This window comes from Schistocerca piceifrons, chromosome X (assembly GCF_021461385.2).
Source record: "Schistocerca piceifrons isolate TAMUIC-IGC-003096 chromosome X, iqSchPice1.1, whole genome shotgun sequence".
Taxonomy (NCBI): Eukaryota; Metazoa; Arthropoda; class Insecta; order Orthoptera; family Acrididae; genus Schistocerca; species Schistocerca piceifrons.
This window is the reverse complement of record NC_060149.1, coordinates 308,249,870-308,268,963: the sequence shown is the minus strand read 5'-3', so window position 1 is coordinate 308,268,963 and position 19,094 is coordinate 308,249,870. Positions and strand designations below refer to the sequence as shown.

The following is a 19,094-nucleotide window of genomic DNA, read 5'->3' as shown; positions in this document are numbered from 1 at the left end:
GTAATGTCCTATGTGTTACATTGACTGTACAAAGAAGAAAAAAAAATCTAATGCCTTAAGAACGAAAATTATGACGTCTTAGCTTTGCAGCTATGCATAGAATGATTACTTTTCTCCTTTTGTACTAGCTTTTCGGTGTGGTGCCATCCGCTGTGAAAGTATTCTCTTCTAGACAGTTACTTTTCTTACTCGGTCGCGTTCAACCTTCCATGGGAAGTGCGCACCGCTCCTTTTCATTGCACACAAAGGCAACAGACGTGTGAATCGACACCACGCTCTGTGTCAGGCATGCTCAGTTTTTGTGCTGTGTAACAGTGAGTGCTCGGCTAACGAAGAATATGGCCCGCCGCGGGACCGCAAGCTGCTTTCTGCATATCATCGCGCTACCGCACACTCGTGTATGGCTCATATCTACATCTATATACACAGAGATACTCCGCAAGCCACGGTAAGGTTCGTGGCGGAGGGTACCCTGTACCACTACTAGTCACTGCCCCTCTTGTTCCAAAACGACTGTCTGTACACCTCCATATGGGCCGTAATTTCTCATATCTTATCTTCGTGGCCCTTAAGCGCGATGTATGTTGGTGGGAGCAGAACAGTTCAGCAGCCAGATTCAAATGCTGGTTCCCTAAATTTTCGCAATAGTATTTCCCGAAAAGAATGCCGCCTTCCCCCCAGGGATTCCCATTTGAGTTCCCGAAGCATCTCCGTAACACTTACATGTTATTCGAACCTACCGCTAACAAACCCAACAGCTCTCCTCTGAACTGCCATGATGTCTTCCTTCAGTCCGATCTGTTACGGATCCCCAACACATGAGTAGTACTCGAGAATAGGTCGCACCAGCGTCCTATATGCTGTCTTCTTTACAGGTGAATCACTCTTCCCGAAAATTCTCCCAATAAACCGAAGTCGATATAGTTTTCACGTGCTCGTTCCACCTCATGCCGCTTTTTAACGTTACATCCGGATATTTAAACGACTGTGTCAAGCAGGACACTAGAATACTGTATCCGAACATTATAGGTTTGATCTTCCTACTCGTCCGGATAACTTATATTTTTCCACATTTAGGGCTAGCCGCTATTCATCACAGCAACTGGCAATTTTGTGTAAGTCATCTAGTATCTTCCTACAGTCACTCAACTTCGACAACTACTGTACACCACGTCATCAGCAGCAAACAACCACAGGTAGCTGCCCACCCTGTCCGCCAAATCATTTATGTATACAGGGTATTACGAAAAGGTACGGCCAAACTTTCAGGAAACATTCCTCACACACAAATATAGAAAAGATGTTATGTGGAAATGTGTCCGGAAACGCTTAATTTCCATGTTAGAGCTCATTTTAGTTTCGTCAGTATGTACTGTACTTCCTCGATTCACCGCCATGATTTCATACGGGATACTCTACCTGTGCTGCTAGAACATGTGCCTTTACAAGTACGACACAACATGTGGTTCATGCACGATGGAGCTCCTGCACATTTCAGTCGAAGTGTTCGTACGCTTCTCAACAACAGATTCGGTGACCGATGGATTGGTAGAGGTGGACCAATTCCATGGCCTCCACGCTCTCCTGACCTCAACCCTCTTGCCTTTCATTTATGGGGGCATTTGAAATCTCTTGTCTACGCAACCCAGGTACCAAATGTAGAGACTCTTCGTGGTCGTATTGTGGACGGCTGTGATACAATACGCCATTCCCCAGGGTGGCATCAGCGCATCAGGGATTCCATGCGACGGAGGGTGGATGCATGTATCCTCGCTAACCGAGGACATTTTGAACATTTCCTGTAACAAAGTGTTTGAAGTCACGCTGGTACGTTCTGTTGCTGTGTGTTTCCATTCCATGATTAATGTGATTTGAAGAGAAGTAATAAAATGAGCTCTAACATGGAAAGTAAGCGTTTCCGGACACATGTCCACATAACATATTTTCTTTCTTTGTGTGTGAGGAATGTTTCCTGAAAGTTTGGCCGTACCTTTTTGGAACACCCTGTATAGAGAAAACAGTAGCCCTGTCACACTTTCCTGGGGCACTCCTGGAGGTACCCTTGCCTCTGATGAACACTTGTCATCCAGGACAACATACCGGGTTCTATTATTTAAGAAGTCTTCGAGCCACCCGCATAACTGTGAACTTTTTCCATATGCTCGTGCCTTCGTTAACAGCCTGCAGTGGGACACCGTATCAGATGCTTTCCGGAAATCTACGAATATGGAATCTACCTGTTGCTTTTCATCCGTTGGTCTCAGTATATCATGTGAGACAAGGGCAAGCTGAGTTTCGCGCGAGCGATGCTTTCTAAAACCATGCAGATTCGTGGACATAAGCTGCTTAGCCTCAAGGAAGTTTATTATATTCATACTGAGAATGTGTGCAAGGACTCTGTAGCAAACAGAAGTTAGGTATATTGGTCTGTAATTTTGCGAGTCCGTTCTTTTACCTTCCTTATATACTGGAGTCACCTGCGCTTTTTTCCAATCGCTTGGGACTTTGTGCTGCGCAAGAGAACCACGATAAATGCAAGCTAGGTAAGGGGCCAGTGCCGTAGTACTCATCGGTAAATCGAACTAGGATTCCGTCCGGACCTGGCGATTTATTTGTTTTGAGACCTTTACGTTGCCTCTCTGCGCTACGTATGCTTATTTCTCTGCCGTCCATACGGGGATCTGTCCGATGGTCAAATGACGGTATGTTCTCCTGCGTGAACAATTTCATGAACTTCAGCTTTCGTTTTGCCGTCTGCAACTACCACACGAGACTGGTCTACAAGGGACTGAGTGGAAGCCTTAGACCCGCTTAGCGATTTTACATACGACCAGAATTTTCTCGGGTTCTCTGCCAGATCTTTTGCTAAGGTGTGACGGTGGTAGTTGTATGCTTCGCGCATAAATCTTTTCACAAACGCGCGAATCTCTACTAACCTTCACTTGTCGTCGTTTCTGCGTCCCATTTTGAACCTAGAGTGCAACAGCCTCTGCTTCCTCAGTATCTTACGAATTTCGTTATTAAAGCATGGTCGGCCTCCTCCATCCTTTATCCACTTACTAGGCACGTAACTCTCCATACCACGATTTACAGTCTGCTTAAACTTTGCCCATAATTCCTCTGCATCCATCTTATTGGTACTAAGTGATGTCAATTCACTGTCTAAGTGAGATACTAATAACTGCTTATCTGCTGTATTTAGTAGAAACACTCTTCTAGCCTTCTTGACTGAATTATTAACTTTCGTAATCATCTACATCTACATGACTACTCTGCAATTCACATTTAAGTGCTTGGCAGAGGGTTCATCGAACCACACTCGTACTATCTCTCTACCATTCCACTCCCGAACAGCGCGCGGGAAAAACGAACACCTAAACCTTTCTCTTCGAGCTCTGATTTCTCTTATTTTATTTTGATGATCATTCCTACCTATGTAGGTCGGGCTCAACAAAATATTTTCGCATTCGGAAGAGAAAGTTGGTGACTGAAATTTCGTAAATAGATCTCGCCGCGACGAAAAACGTCTTTGCTTTAATGACTTCCATCCCAACTCGCGTATCATATCTGTCACACTCTCTCCCCTATTATGTGATAGTACAAAACGAGCTGCCCTTTTTTGCACCCTTTCGGTGTCCTCCGTCAATCCCACCTGGTAAGGAACCCACACCGCGCAGCAATATTCTAACAGAGGACGAACGAGTGTAGTGTAAGCTGTCTCTTTACTGGACTTGTTGCATCTTCTAAGTGTCCTGCCAATGAAACGCAACCTTTGGCTCGCCTTCCCCACAATATTATCTATGTGGTCTTTCCAACTGAAGTTGTTCGTGATTTTAACACCCAGGTTCAAAAATGGTTCAAATGGCTCTGAGCACTATGGGACTTAACATCTGAGGTCATCAGTCCCCTAGAACTTAGACCTACTTAAACCTAACTAACCTAAGGACTCACGCACATCCATGCCCGAGGCAGGATTCGAACCTGCGTCCGTAGCGGTTGCGCGGTTCCAGACTCAAGCGCCTAGAACCGCTCGGCCGCACCGGCCGGAACACCCAGGTACTTAGTTGAATTGACAGCCTTGAGAATTGTACTATTTATCGAGTAATCGAATTCCAACGGATTTCTTTTGGAACTCATGTGGATCACCTCACACTTTTCGTTATTTAGCGTCAACTGCCACCTGCCACACCATATAGCAATCTTTTCTAAATCGCTTTGCAACTGATACTGGTCTTCAGATGACCTTACTAGACGGTAAATTACAGCATCATCTGCGAACAACCTATGAAAACTGCTCAGATTGTCGCCCAGGTCATTTATATAGATCAGGAACAGCAGAGGTCCCAGGACGCTTCCCTGGGGAACACCTGATATCACTTCAGTTTTACTCGATGATTTGCCGTCTATTACTACGAACTGCGACCTTCCTGACAGGAAATCACGAAACTAGTCGCACAACTGAGACGATACCCCATAGGCCCGCAGCTTGATTAGAAGTCGCTTGTGAGGAACGGGGTCAAAAGCTTTCCGGAAATCCAGAAATACGGAATCAACCTGAGATCCCCTGTCGATAGCGGCCATTACTTCGTGCGAATAAAGAGCTAGCTGCGTTGCACAAGAACGATGTTTTCTGAAACCATGCTGATTACGTATCAATAGATCGTTCCCTTCGAGGTGATTCATCATATTTGAATCGAGAATGACTGTTCAGACTATACCTGAACTCGTCCGTGAACGTAACCTGGGACCACTGTTGCTATAGAGACATTGTCGATAAGTACCGGCCTATTTGTGGCTACAAAGTCTAAGATATTACCATTTCATGTGGGCTGCCGAGCTAGCTGCTTAAGACAATTTTCAGAAAACGTGTTCAAAATTATTTCGTATGACTGTCTGTCTGTACTCCCCGCAATGAATTCATAGACACCCCAGTCTATACTCTGTAGGTTAAAATCAACCCCAACTACACTCATGCTCATAAAGTAAGGATAATTGCAGAATGTACTGCCACACAACGTGGCATTACACAAAACTGGCGCTAATAGCATAGGCACGTAGGGAACACACACGACACAGATCTCTAAGTCAACAGTATTGGTGATAAGTTGAGAAAACCGTCCCGAAACACATGTGCTACAAAACGCCACTGTTTCCTGCGCATGTACCCCGACATCAGTATGGGATATGATCACCATGCACACGTACACAGGCTTCACAACGGGTTGGCATACTCTGGATCAGGTGGTCGAGCAGCTGCTGGGGTATAGCCTCCCATTCTTGCACCAGTGCCTGTCGAAGCTCCTGAAGTGTCGTAGGGGCTTGAAGACATGCAGCGATACGTCGACCGAGAGCATCGCAGACGTGTTCGATAAAGTTTAGGTCTGGAGAAGAGGCAGGCCACTCCATTCGCCTGATATCTTGTGTTTCAAGGTACTCCTCCACGATGGCAACTCGGTGGGGCTGTGCGTTATCATCCATCAGGAGGAAGTTGGGACCCACTGCACCCCAGAAAAGGCGGACATACTGGTGCAAAATGACGTCCAGATACACCTGATCTATTACAGTTCCTCTGTCGAAGACATGCAGGGGTGTACATGCACCAGTCATAATCCCACCCCGCACCAGCAAACCACGACCTCCATACAGGTCCCTTTCAAGGACATTAAGGGGTTGGTATCTGGTTCCTGGTTCACGCCAGGTGAAAACTCGTCGAGAATGGCTGTTCAGATTATACCTGAACTCGTCCGTGAACGTAACCTGGGACCACTGTTCCAATGACCAAGTACTGTGTTCTTGACACCAGGCTTTACGGGCTCTTGTGTGACCAGGGGTCAGTGGAATGCACATTGCTGGTATCCGGGCGAATAAACCATGTCTGTTCAGTCGTCTGTAGGCTGTGTGTCTGGAGACAACTGTTGCAATGGCTGAGGTAAGGTCCCGAGGCAAGGCTACCTGCAGTACTCCGTGGCCGTATGGGTGCACTGATGGTGAGATATCGGTCTTCTTGTGGTGTTGTACACTGTGGACCTCCCGCACTGTAGCGCCTGGACACGTTTCCTGTCTGCTGGAACCGTTGCCATACTCTTGAGATCACACTTTGTGGCACACGGAGGGCCCGTGCTACGACCTGCTGTGTTTGACCAGCCTCCAGTCGCCCAAGTATTTTATCCCTCATAACGTCATCAGTGTGTGTTCTTTGAGCCATTTTCAACACACAGTCACCATTAGCACGTCTGAAAAAGTCTGCAAAGTTACTCACTGCACCGTACTCTGACGTGCACCAACACCCCTCTGCGTATATGGACTGCTGCCAGCGCCACCGTGCGACGACCGCAGACCAAATGCACCGCATGCATGGTCGTGCCCCGAGGTGATTTAAACCCGCAAACCGCCCACCAGAGCGTCGTTTCAGCATGTAGCAGCATTATCCTTAATTTATGAGCATGAGTGTAGTGTTGCATGATCTGAGTATTTACGCGCTGTTGACCGTAGACTTTCTTTGAATGACTCTAGAAATGCCACAGCGAAATCGGGTGACCGAAAAAAACATCCAACAGTTAACTTAGTTTCACCTACACCTGTTATACGCGACCAGACGACTTCTCGGTCACACTCAATTTCGGCCTCCATAGCGACAATATTTTTGTCAACTGCAGTGAAAACTCTCCGTCCTGTGGCCCCTAATCTGTCTTTCCGACATACGTTCCACGACTCGCTGAATATCTCAGAGCTTTCCACTTCGGGTTTCAGCGAGCTCTCAGTCCTAAGAATAATTTGAGCGCGAGAAATTTCCTGGAGGGCAGTAAATTCGGGTACTTTATTACGAATACTTCAACAGTTTACTGATAAAATTGTGACAGTCGAAGTGTCTTTATTCTGAACGCCGTTTGACTTGCTGTGAATTGACTGGCGAGTGTTCATCTGAGCACCTTAAACTACCGCCTAACCTAAAAGAAACCCTCTTGTGCACTCCACAAGTATTCAGCTACCCGAGTAGCTGCTTCCTTTGTGTAGTGCACCCCTGATCTGTCAAGGGGAGTCCTGCAAATCCCCAAACGATAACGCAGGTCGAGAAATCTGCAGCCAAGACCGTCACAGAATCGACGAAGTTGAGACCCTCCATTCGCTTCCAAAAAAGGACCCCGACCAACTGTGGAAGCCGGCCGGAGTGGCCGAGCGGTTCTAGGCGCTACAGTCTGGAACTGAGCGACCGCTACGGTCGCAGGTTCGATTCCTGCCTCGGGCATAGATGTGTGTGATGTCCTTAGGTTAGTTAGGTTTAATTAGTTCTAAGTTCTAGGGCACTGATGACCTCAGAAGTTAAGTCCCATAATGCTCAGAGACAACTCTGGGGACGATACTGCAAATTGCGAGCTCTGCTTGCACCCCGCAGTCGAAGCCAGCAGTCTTCACCACCTCCGCCAGCCGCCTGTACGAACTGAGGATCGCCTCACAACCCATGCGACAGGCGTCGTTGGTGCCAACGTGAGCCACAGCTTGCAGACGACTGCGCCCTGCACGCTCGATAGCTACCGGCAAGGCTCCCTCCACATCCCCGATGAGGCCCCCCGGCAGACATACCGAGTGAACACTGGCTTTCTTTCCAGCCCTTAACGCTATCTGCCTAAGTGGCCCCATAATGCGCCTAACATTGGAGCTCGCAATAACCAGTAAACCTCTCCCCCCGTGTGCGTGCTCGGACCCTGCTGAAGGAGTAGCCACCTGTCCACTCATAGGATGAATGGGCGAGGCCAGGCGGCCAGCCCTCACATTGGCCCTCCGACTCGAGCGTCGCTAACGCGTTACCACCCGCCACTCACCCTGCTGTGAGGGCGGATCCACCGCGCTGTGTGCACTGGGAGGTGCCTCGGAAGCAGAGCCCATGGGCAAAACAAGTGACACTTGAGGTGTCCTATGCGACGCATCAGGTTCTCCGCCAGCAGCCCGAAGGGGACTGTCCATAGCCAACAGCTGTTCGTGAACTGTGGCCAGCTCCTCCTGCGTCCGCACACGGCATGCACACATCCTACCCATTCTGGCAAAACTAACTGAAGAAGTGAACTATAAAAGCAGAAAATTCTAGATATGCGACTTGCTACCCTCCTGATGTGTCACCAACGGACGCTGATGCGTTAAAGAGATACGTAGCTGGCTGTTCAGTGAGCAACTGTTGCGCTAAAGACTGAATGAATTTGCGGTTAGAAAAAGGCGAGATTAACCCTCTTAAACAGAGAAACACGACTTCTACTATTGCGACCTAGTCAGCCTGCATGGAGAGCCGCGGATTATTATTATAATGGTCACCTACCTCCTGCATGACTTTTTCGAAGTTATAATATTGAAATTAAAACGTTCTCGGAAATCTTGGAATATCTGGGACCGATATCTTGCCAGTATCAGTGTTGACAATAGGCAAAAGTTGTCGAGATTCTTGATTCCCGGAATGGATGAACTGTCTATATACATCATGAAGTTTGCACGGAACCTTCAATGCGCGAGTCCTACTCGTACCTGGCCAGTTTTTATGGATGATAGTGCGCGACATCATCGAACAGCGCAGATGGAGGAGCTCTTTGAGCGAGATGATGGTCTGCGAATGGACTTGCGTGTCGGTTCCCCCGATTAAAATCTCATCGAGCACTGGTGGGATGCTTTGGGGAGACATATTGCAGCATATCCACATGCACCAACGACCATCCAGCTCCACATGCACCAACGACCATCCAGCAGTTGTCAGCACCGCTGTTGGAGGAATGGAACGTCCTGCAACAAGAACTCCTTCCCAACGTTGTGGTCAGCATTGGAGCACGTTGCAGAACTTGCACTTCTGTCTGTGGTGATCACACATTCTATTCAAAACCATCCCCCGCCCTTTACAATGCCCAGGGGACCATCATAAACCACTGTGACTTCAGTGCAATTATTGTCTTTGATTAAAAGTGCCATTTCTGTTCGTCTCAATGCGTATTTCTTTCAGTTACCTTTGTATTATACTGTGTCAGTTCTTTCTTTGTATGGTCCAAATGATACCATGCGACCGTTATTTTTGTCCTTAAGTTTTGCACAACAGTGCGCTAAAGTTAAGATAGCTGTATGACTGGTTTTCACAATAGGTGGACGAACATTATTGACGCAGAACGTGGGCGCGCTGGCTCTGTGTTACGGGGTATTGATGGGAATTGAAATGTTATATCTTTCCTCAATATGAACCTTTATGTACCTATTAACTTACGTTATTTTTATGTGTGTACTCATGCGATAGGTTGCTGAATATTTGTTTTTGTAAATAAAAAAAAAACACTCCGCCTACAACCACAAGTGGCCCATCGGGACCACCCGACCGCCGCGTCATCCTCAGTGGAGGACGCGGAGAGGAGGGGCGTGTGGTCAGCACACCGCTCTCCTGGTCGTTATGGTGGTATTCTTGACCGAAGCCGCTACTATTCGGTCGAGTAGCTCCTCAATTGGCATCACGAGGCTGAGTGCACCCCGAAAAATGGCAACAGCGCATGGCAGCCTTGATGGTCACCCATCCAAGTGCCGACCACGCCCGACAGCGCCTAACTTCGGTGATCTCACGGGAACCGGTGTAACCACTGCGGCAAGGCCGTTGCCCTGTTTTTGTAAATAAAGGGAGGAAAAATAAAATTCAACGTCCCATCGATATCGTAGTCGTAAGAGCTGGAAATCAAGCTCTGTTAGACAAAGACGGGGCGTGCAGTCGGTCACGACCAGTTTTCGTATTTACAAAATGTAAATCATGTTGGATGGGATATCATTTGAATATCACTCCTTCAGAATAATAGTTCCGTGGGGTTTTACTACTGCACCACCTCGACTGATCTGTACATTTTAGTAGCATGATTGAAGTTTTATTTGTCACAGTATTGAGGTTGGTTCGCGTGTACCAGTGCTGCGACTGCACAAGATCAAGTCACTCCCTCCTCTCAATTCCTTCTAGAGTGTCCCTCAGGGTGGGGCTTCTTACACCTAGACAGCAGAAGAATGGTCCAGAGATTGAGACCGGAGGATATTCCTCAGGAAAATGTTGTATGACCTTATATTTCTCCCCGATTTGTTCCACGGCTGTGCCTCTACCGTGAAGAGATGATTAGTAGAGAGGGTACCTTCGAACCCGGATATCTAATCCGCGAAAACATTTCAGGCCGCCTTAGGTTATCGAAGACGCCAGCTGTGTGATTTGTTATAGCAGTAGCGTATGTTCATCTCGGAGTGTGGCTGGACAGATTGCGCAGGACAGTTATCGGTACTTTATCCAGCCAGTCATTTTGTTTTGAAGGAATGTATGTGTTTGATATGTAGGGCTGCAACTTTTAGACCCTTGTGTACCTTTATTCTGCGCTTGTCTTAATTAAGTCACGTTTTGTTATTTTCTTAATTTGTTGGAACATTTCCAGATTAATTGCGCGGTTTTTAAGAAGTGCTAAACATCGGAATTTGCTGTTAGATTTTTAACATATTGCTCCATCAGGAGGCAAAAACGACAAAGCACCTTGTCCCCGTACAGCATAAGGAAAACGTCATATAGAAATGGTTTTTGAAGTGGAAGGAACGAATACATACGCATGTGCGCTCAAACGGATCCCGTTGTCAAGATTACAACCACTAACTGATTTTGATGAAACTTGTCACAAGTCACAGCGTAAGGATACAGTTCGAGGCCGAAAAAAGCCTCGCACTAGCACGCCACGGTAATTTTTCCGTAGTAACACGAGAAAGCTTGTTTATATTTTGTCGATGTTGGTAGTAATAAACTAACCGAGGTAAAAAAGATGATTTATTAAAGCTAAAATTCAGTTGGCATTAAAATCATTTACTCTTGGGGATGAAATAATGAAATACGATTATATGAAATTATGTGAGTGAAATTCATTCAGAAATGCTGAACCTGCTGTGCAATAAAAATGTTATCACAAAAGAAAATCAGTCAGACCGAGAATCGAACCCGTCTCTCAGGATTATCGCTAGTATTAGACTGAACCTGGCGAAATTGGATAAGGCGACTACTCACAATAAGCAGTAGATTCTGATTGGTATCTTGATTTGGCACAGATCTTAATTTGTCGCAACACGTTCATTATGAGGTTCAGACTGCTTTTTCAAGGAATTATGTTGCGTGATATCGGAGATGGAGCAGGAAATCATTCGTTGTCTCGGACAGAATGCTTGATCCGTGACAACACAAGCGAATCACAGCGTTGAAAATAGCGACACAGCTGCTACTGTTGCTCTACGTTATTGTAATAGTAGACGTGACAAACACACTATTTATCTCAACATTTCCAAATTCTTTCAGTTCGGAACCAGAAAGCAGAGAGAAAAAGGAAAAGTGACACAGTTGATTAATTGTGCGCTCTAAATAACGTTAGTCTCTTTGATCATGTTCGGGATAGTTTTATGGCCGATACTTGTTAAGAATTTCTGGACAGTCCAGCGATCAATTATTAGCATTTCTTCTGTGTCTTCCTTGGTCACGCCAAAGGTGATTGTTATATTTTTTCGGTGAATTTCGTGTTTGGAACTTCTCGTAAATTGTGTGCCGTGAGCTGTGTCCTATTCATTAACTGTATGACTGTTGGGCAGTCATTAATATGAAGTATGATCGTAGAAAGTAGCTCACTGCTGCTTGTGTGATTGTTACTGTAGCCATGGAATAATACAACGCGAAAATTACAAGTACAGAAAAGTAGGGGTGCATATGCTGGCGGATTTGGAAAGTTTTTTCGTGGCATGTAGTGATCACTGAATTGTAACAGATCTTGCCACTGGTGATTCACGCAAGTTCCTCCCCCTCTATACCTAAGCCCCCACATGCCCCAAATTCCATTACTTAGACGCTCGGAGCTGTACGTAATTAAAAAACGCCGCCTAACAAAAAATAGTGAAGCGCGCAGAAGAGGGGGGGGGGGGGGGGTGAGGAGACGAAATAAGACTTCGTGGGTTGAGAGGGTATGTGATTAGAAAAGCCAGTCGAATTTAGATAGAACTTGGCAGTATGAGACCACTTATCAGTATGACTGTGCTCCCCCTTCTGGCCATGAACGATTGGGAAAAGTGTCATAAAGCCATTATATCCTCTCCGTAGGCAATCAGGTCGACAACTGTTGTCACTGGTCCTTTATATCATGCGTCCTGACACTGGGACGAAATTCACGTCCAATCTGGTCCCACACATATCCTGTCGGGGACAGATTTGGGGCTCTTGCTGACCACTGGATTTCGATGTTGTGTACGCATACGAAGCTACATTGACATTCAGCCATGTCTTCTGGGTGCTTCACTTTTTTGTCGGGCATTGTAGTTGTCAAATTCTTGTGTCACTAGTAAGTGTGAAGATCAGGAACTGTAATACGTTTCACGAGTTGCTCAGTTCATAGCTATTTTAATATCGTATCAAATGGGGCGTCCAATTAAAACATTCGCGATTCAAATCATAATTATACAGATCTAAATTCCAATTCCTAGGTATTACAAATGTTTTCATGGCTACAAACTCATGTAATGATGTAATAAAGTACACATGTTTTAAAGTGAAATTTATTCGAAACATTCTCTTGCAAACCAACGTTTTGAGTGTTAGTCGCCAAAAATAACCTGCACGAACTATAATCTGACGTATTATGACATTTCCTGTTTATATTAAAGCAGTCGTAACACAAACAATCTCTGTTTCGGATATTATCTAGCGTAAGAGCCAAATTTAAATACAAATATATTAATTGTGATATCGTCCACACCAGTATAGTTGAAGAACAATTTTTAAGGTTGTGAACTTTTTCGTTTTAAGCTGAAGGGACCTGAGCGTGTCACAATATCATACTGAAGACGATTATGTGTTATTGCACAGAATCAGGGGACAGTCGACTGATAACTATTGTTGTCCGTGTCCTCTGCCATGACGTTCCATAGTAAGTGTTGTATTAGTTACATATTACACGTATATTTTCTCATATATTAGAATAACATAGAAGTTTTAAATGTTTATGACAGTTTTCTAATGATACGTTTTCCGTTTTACAGGTGAGTACTGGCAAACCATTGGGAAGCATCACTGGAAGGCAGCTGCAGTACAGTTGATCAGAAATGAGTTTTACACGCACACACAATTTTTTATTCTATCAAGAATTAAATTTCTTGTTAGACATGCGCGTAGCAGCTGTTTTGTTGCGTCGTGAAACACATTTTTATTCGGCCATACGTAAACACTTGCTCTCATTTTTAACCGAACCCCAAATCGTCGGTGATACTGCGTCCATTGTTAACTTCACAGAGAATCAATAAACAGCTGAATTTTGGTTTTTCCATCATGACTTCAAGTGACTTACACTTATCACTTCATTCTGAACAATAAAAACGAAAGATTCTTCTTCGGATTGCCACAACAGTAAATCTGATCAGCTGCATTGTCATCAGTAGCAAAGTCTTCTAGGCACACCGCCGCAACTCTGCAAAAAAGTAAGTATGAGAAAATCATATATATAGAAATAAAGATTAGAAATATTGAATCATTGTCAGTTGCATGGAATTATTTTACTGATAGAGTACGCAAGGAAATGGGACACCAAGTGAGTTTTTCTTGTCGCATTCACATCGACGTGATTAATAGTTTTCTAAATACACTATCAGTCTCATTCGTCTTTGTGCTGCTAGCCTCACCATTTCTATTTATAACTATTCTCATGGAAGCGAGCGAAACAAAAGCTAGGTATACTAGGCTGTAGAATAGGACAACCCGTAACTTTTTGTCTCCTAATAGCGGAATAACACGGAGTAGATAAATTACATTGAGAGAAAATGGCAAGATTAACGTACAGAAGCTATGGAAAAGTTGGCAGATTAGAACTGTGAGCCGGTCCGGAACACAGAACGTTTTCCGCAATATCCTTTCTTCCAGTAGTGCTGGTCCTGCAAGATGTGCAGTAGAACTTCAGTGAAGTTTACAAAGTAGCAAATAGTTACCAGCGGAAGTAAAACTTATGGCGGTTCGAGAGTCGCGCCTGGATAACCCAGTCCGTACGAGCGTTTCCCGCGAAAGGCGTGATTCTGGCTTCGATTCTCGGTCCGCCAGATAGTTTTAATTTTCCCAGAAGATTAAAAAACCGCGCACACTCCGCCACAGAGTGAAAGATTCATTATGGGAAAGCTTCCTAAGGACTAGAAATTGGTCTTAAAAGCAGACGAAAGTCTGGAAAGCAATTCGTTGACACACAGACTGAACGCTTACTTCAACCTTTTCTCATGAAATGAGAAAGAGGAGACGCAAGCAGACACAAAATCTGTTTTCTCTTAGCACGATCTGCCTTGGACTCCATTAACAAGTCACATATGTATCTGATATTTCCTATGATTCTAATCAGATGTTGAGCGAAACCACATGCGCCGTCATTAATTCTATATATAGGTTAACATAAATACTTACTGATCATTTTTAGTCTCAAGTCATGTTTATATTACCTATTAACAAAGAGACAGCTAAAAAATATTTATCGCGTGATTGTTTATTAATAAAATAAATTCTTCTTTTGACTGATACGTCGAGGAGGGAGTCAGTGTTTTAACACTGTATAATAAAATCTCACTTCCTACATTCTTACTTCTATGATTGTAGATGCTAGCATTAATATTGTTGTGTAACCTGTGGCGTACACTAGTGTTTCTACATTTCTCCCTTAACCTCCTGGTGATGGGCCTCCAGTGCAGTGTTCCCTGTCTTCCATCAGTGACATCAGCAATGTTTATATCATGTGATATCCAACTGCACTACGCAAAATCATCAGAAAAATATGCTGGACAGGTGTAGAAAGTGGCTCCTTTCTCTCTCTCTCTCTCTCTCTCTCTCTCTCTCTCTCTCTCTCTCTCTCTGTGTGTGTGTGTGTGTGTGTGTGTGTGTGTGTGTGTGTGTGTGTGTGTGTGTGTGTGTGTGTCCCTCCCTTTCGCGACATGTGTCGCACAGCATAAAGACTTTCTTATAATGCAACAATTACAGTCGTTTCATTCCGATGCGGGCGACAGACCCACACTCTTGCTATCAGATAATAATTAAGATAATGCCTTCCACCTCATTGCATAGAGGACAGCTTGCACTGAAAAAAAAAACTAATACTTTGGAAATGGTAGAAGTTGTCAGTCTTCTATGTGAATGTTTTTCGTGTCTTATTTATTTATGTATCGTATAGCTTTTTGACACATTGAAGAAAAATACGTAGTGTAGAGCATTATATTTACGATATGAAATCTACATCTAAAGCATTTATCTAATATATCGAATTTTGAGTCGCCAGAAGGAAGTCTCTTGGTTTGCCATCGTATGATAGTGAGGGTACGATGATCTGTGGTTCTCCGTAATCATAAAATGGGGATGGTTGCTTACCTCATTTGTGTAAAAAATATGCACATCTGCCGTGTTGGGTTCTAATTCTATTCAACATTGACCCTGTTTTGGGTAGCAAGTCAAATACTAATGATTTTTGGGTGATACACGGCATATTATTATTTTGTTATCTAGTCCATTCTTGAGTCCATGCGTTAGAAAAGTTGAACTTATCTTCCACAACGACATTTGCTGTTATTGTTGGCTGTCGTCTAGAGCAGAGTCGGTTATGGTTTGCATCATCGACGTCCTGATAGATTGGTAGATTTCTGTTATGAATGATCTTTTTGTACTCGTTTGTGAGAGTATATAGGCGTCATTGTTGAGGGAGTGGAATTGACTTAATACTGGCAGCTAGTCTGTGGGTGTTGAGGTGATAACTTCAGCGATTGTTCTAATGGCGTTATTCAGTTGGACATCTGTGTTTTGTGCATATGGGATGTTTAGCCAAAATGAGACACAATATTCAGCACTTGAGATGACAAGACTAAGAGCAGAACATAGGGTGGATGCCGATGGCCCCAGGTTGTACCACCTAGTTTTTGAATGATCTTTCTTTTTTGTAATTTTCTGGCTGTTTTTGTTAGACGCGCTCTGAAAGAGAGAATTCTATCAAGGTGCTTTGGTGTTTCATTATGAGTGTAGTGTTTTCAAACTATGTTATTATTTAGGTGAAGGCAGAAAATCTCCTTTTTAGTGGCGTTTGAGTCTCCTTTCACGAACGTACTTTCTCGCTACGTCTAGGTCCTCCGTTGGGATTTCTTCTGCGTATAAATATATTGACTGATTTATAGAAAGGCTATGGACGTTGGGGCTCTGTAGGAATATTTCTGAAATGAATGTTGACAACAAGAAGGCATCATGGGAAATTTTTTAAAAATGTTAAAAATTACGTTTGATAAACAATCTGTGCCTTGTCATGAAAGCTGCATTGATCTATGATTTGCTCGTGAACTAGTTCATTTGGCACAGTCAGTGCCTAAACTTAAGCGGAGTACGAGGGATGAAAGCCGATACGTGAACTTCTTCAGTCGTCGCAAAAATTGTATTATGTGAACGTATGCACATGACTATAAATTCCACTGCCCTTACATCTGCATGTGTCAATGCCTTTACAAGAAACAGTAAGCAACTCATCTCTGTTGCAAAGCTCTCACTTTCGAGTTATTTCCTAGAAAATTTCGGCACTCTTACATCGCTTGGAACATATTTTACGTATAGCTTTTGCAGGTGACATCGATGAACGCCTGAAGTTAACCCGTCAACCATTTTACGCCTACCAGTGACCGTACCTCATTGAATACAATGAGACCTCCATCAGCATGTCGACGCCTTGAATCGTCATGCACATACTTCTTCCGGCCACCATTAGAGAAGAGCTCAAAGAATGAATACATACCTGGAGTTACAAAATAAGGGGAGAGGCGGGGTAGGCCAAATTGAATAATGTCGATAGAGTTTACCCCACGTGGTGACTTTAAAGGGAATCTGGTAAGACTTTAAGCGAAGTGACTTCCTAGACAGTGAAGAAATCGGTAAACAGTGCGGCTTGACCCAAAAGAGTTACAAACAATAGTGCTCATAGCGCATCTACTTGAGCGTGGTCGGTAGTGAGTAATAAATCTCTCATCCGAAAGCTGCATTTCTTCCACGATAGATCGGGGATAATTTGTAATAAGCCCAAGTCATCTTATTTGGTCCTCAATTCCGTTATATCACGCTCTGAACCGGAATACGTTGTGTATATTTTATATCGTTTGCCAAAACACGGTTTGGTTTCCGTAAATTAAGGAAAAACCAATAAACAGCTATAAGCTGATGCAAAATAAAATAGTTGGTGTGAAATATGTGCATTGTGTTACCGCATTAGCGCTTCACAAAACTTGCACATGCAAATTAATGGTGCTGCAATACGTTTGCGTTATCTATATGCAGCAGACTGCTGTTCCTGTGAGACAGAACCCAGCTGGGATAGCCAACGAAGTCGAATGTTGTCGAGGAACTATTTTACAGACGAACTGCAAGGAAACATCACTGACAGAGTGGATTAAACTAACGCGGAAGTGGCGAAGTGGTTAAATATTCACCCTTTAATTTTTCATAGACTATAGCAACGATTTCTAGTTATATGTTACACATCCGAGAAGGGTCAACAAAGAGGCAAAATGATATGACCCACATTTGGTTATATGCACTCGAAAGAATGTGACCGCAGTTACGGTCTAAACCGGCTGAGGTCACCGGTAGGTTGAGTACCGTGCTTAAGAAGGCTTCACGAAAGTGCAATGTACGCGAGGCGACCAGCCACTTGCTTGCCAGTCACACCACTAACCACAAGAGGGAGCATTTAGAGTGTACTCTTGATTGCAGATGTAAGTTTAGATCCCTCTTCTTCATTAATGAGACTTTGTTTGTCTTGCAAAATGACACCAAACGTGGCTTGAGTTGACGATAATGTGAATACTACTATGGCCCATTACAATATGTAAAAGGGAAGAACGATGCGGCCCTGTGTGTAGGGTGGACCCTCTTTCCACGCGGCACTATGTAAGCGCTACTCTGTCGACGTGACATCTCGTCCTTCATACTCGCAGTGGGTTATGGTTGCATCCTACAAAACTACAGCTGTCGGCCACGTACTCTACGTCTCGTAGAAGAGTATATTAACAACAAACAGTTTAGTGAGCCGACTGCCTAGTTCGATTACACATCCAGAATCCGATAGAGCAAGTTTGTGATGCTGTCAGTATGCCTCCTGACGCTCATTGCTCATCCCGACAGTCTTTCCCGCGCCGAGAATAGTAGGGCCTGTAATTGGTGTAAGTTGGATAGTGTATTAGGTTTATCAAGATCAATACCACCCAAAAATCGTGTTGGAACACAGTCCACGTGAGCTCACACCTGCAGCTGTCAACCGCCACTTCTGATCAGCGTCGATAAAGCGCTTGTATGATGGAAATGAAGCCATAAAAAGGCAGCATGCAGCAATGATGATTGAAAGAGAATAATAGTCCGGCGTGTCATACTTTACGCGTATGCATCAGCAAGTCAGGTTTATATATGGCGTTCATCCCAAGAGGCGTTGTGTGAGGCTACAATGGTTCTTGCCTTCGACCGTGAAGATTATGGGATTCGCAGTTTCATATTCTACGTACTCGATTGCTACTCTCGAAGGACGAGCAAAGACGGAGAGCCATATAGACGTTTTAGGAGATGAAATGGATGCTAAGATACAGCTCTTATTGAAACGAGAACCTTGTCTTCCAAAATGCCTCTGAGCTAATTCACTGTTAGTTCTGCTCGAATGTGATTTGTTGGAAGAGGAAGATGAACTTCAGCGTATTTCCCCCTGGTCCTTATTAGCTGATTTAAACATTATTCGGTATCTGTGATGGACTTTAGAATCTAGAATCCATTTGCAGGTATTCTCATCAGTCATCAATGACGAAGTTAAGTACCGCACTGCATTACGAATGATACAAAGCTGTTCTCTCTTTAAAAAATTAGAGAAACCATTGAGTAGTGTTAATGATGAATTTCTGCCGATATGGAAGATATATCAGCCACATTACTCCATGAGAACTTTCGTCCTTGAAGACCGGAAAGAGAAAATGTTTATGTGGTATTAGTAAACTAAAGGAGCATCCGTTGTAAAGTCCCAGAAGTAGTATCGTTTATTAAAGATAATAATGCCCACATAGTT

The 19,094-nt window shown here is 44.1% G+C and overlaps 1 protein-coding gene and 1 pseudogene across 1 annotated transcript in view; one reads left to right on the top strand and one right to left on the bottom strand.

Moving 5' to 3' along the window:
* Nucleotides 1-19,094, top strand: part of LOC124722327 (titin homolog) — a 296,877-nt gene that overhangs the window by 38,742 nt on the left and 239,041 nt on the right. The window lies entirely within an intron of this gene.
* On the bottom strand, nucleotides 9,498-9,615 carry LOC124723278 (annotated as a pseudogene).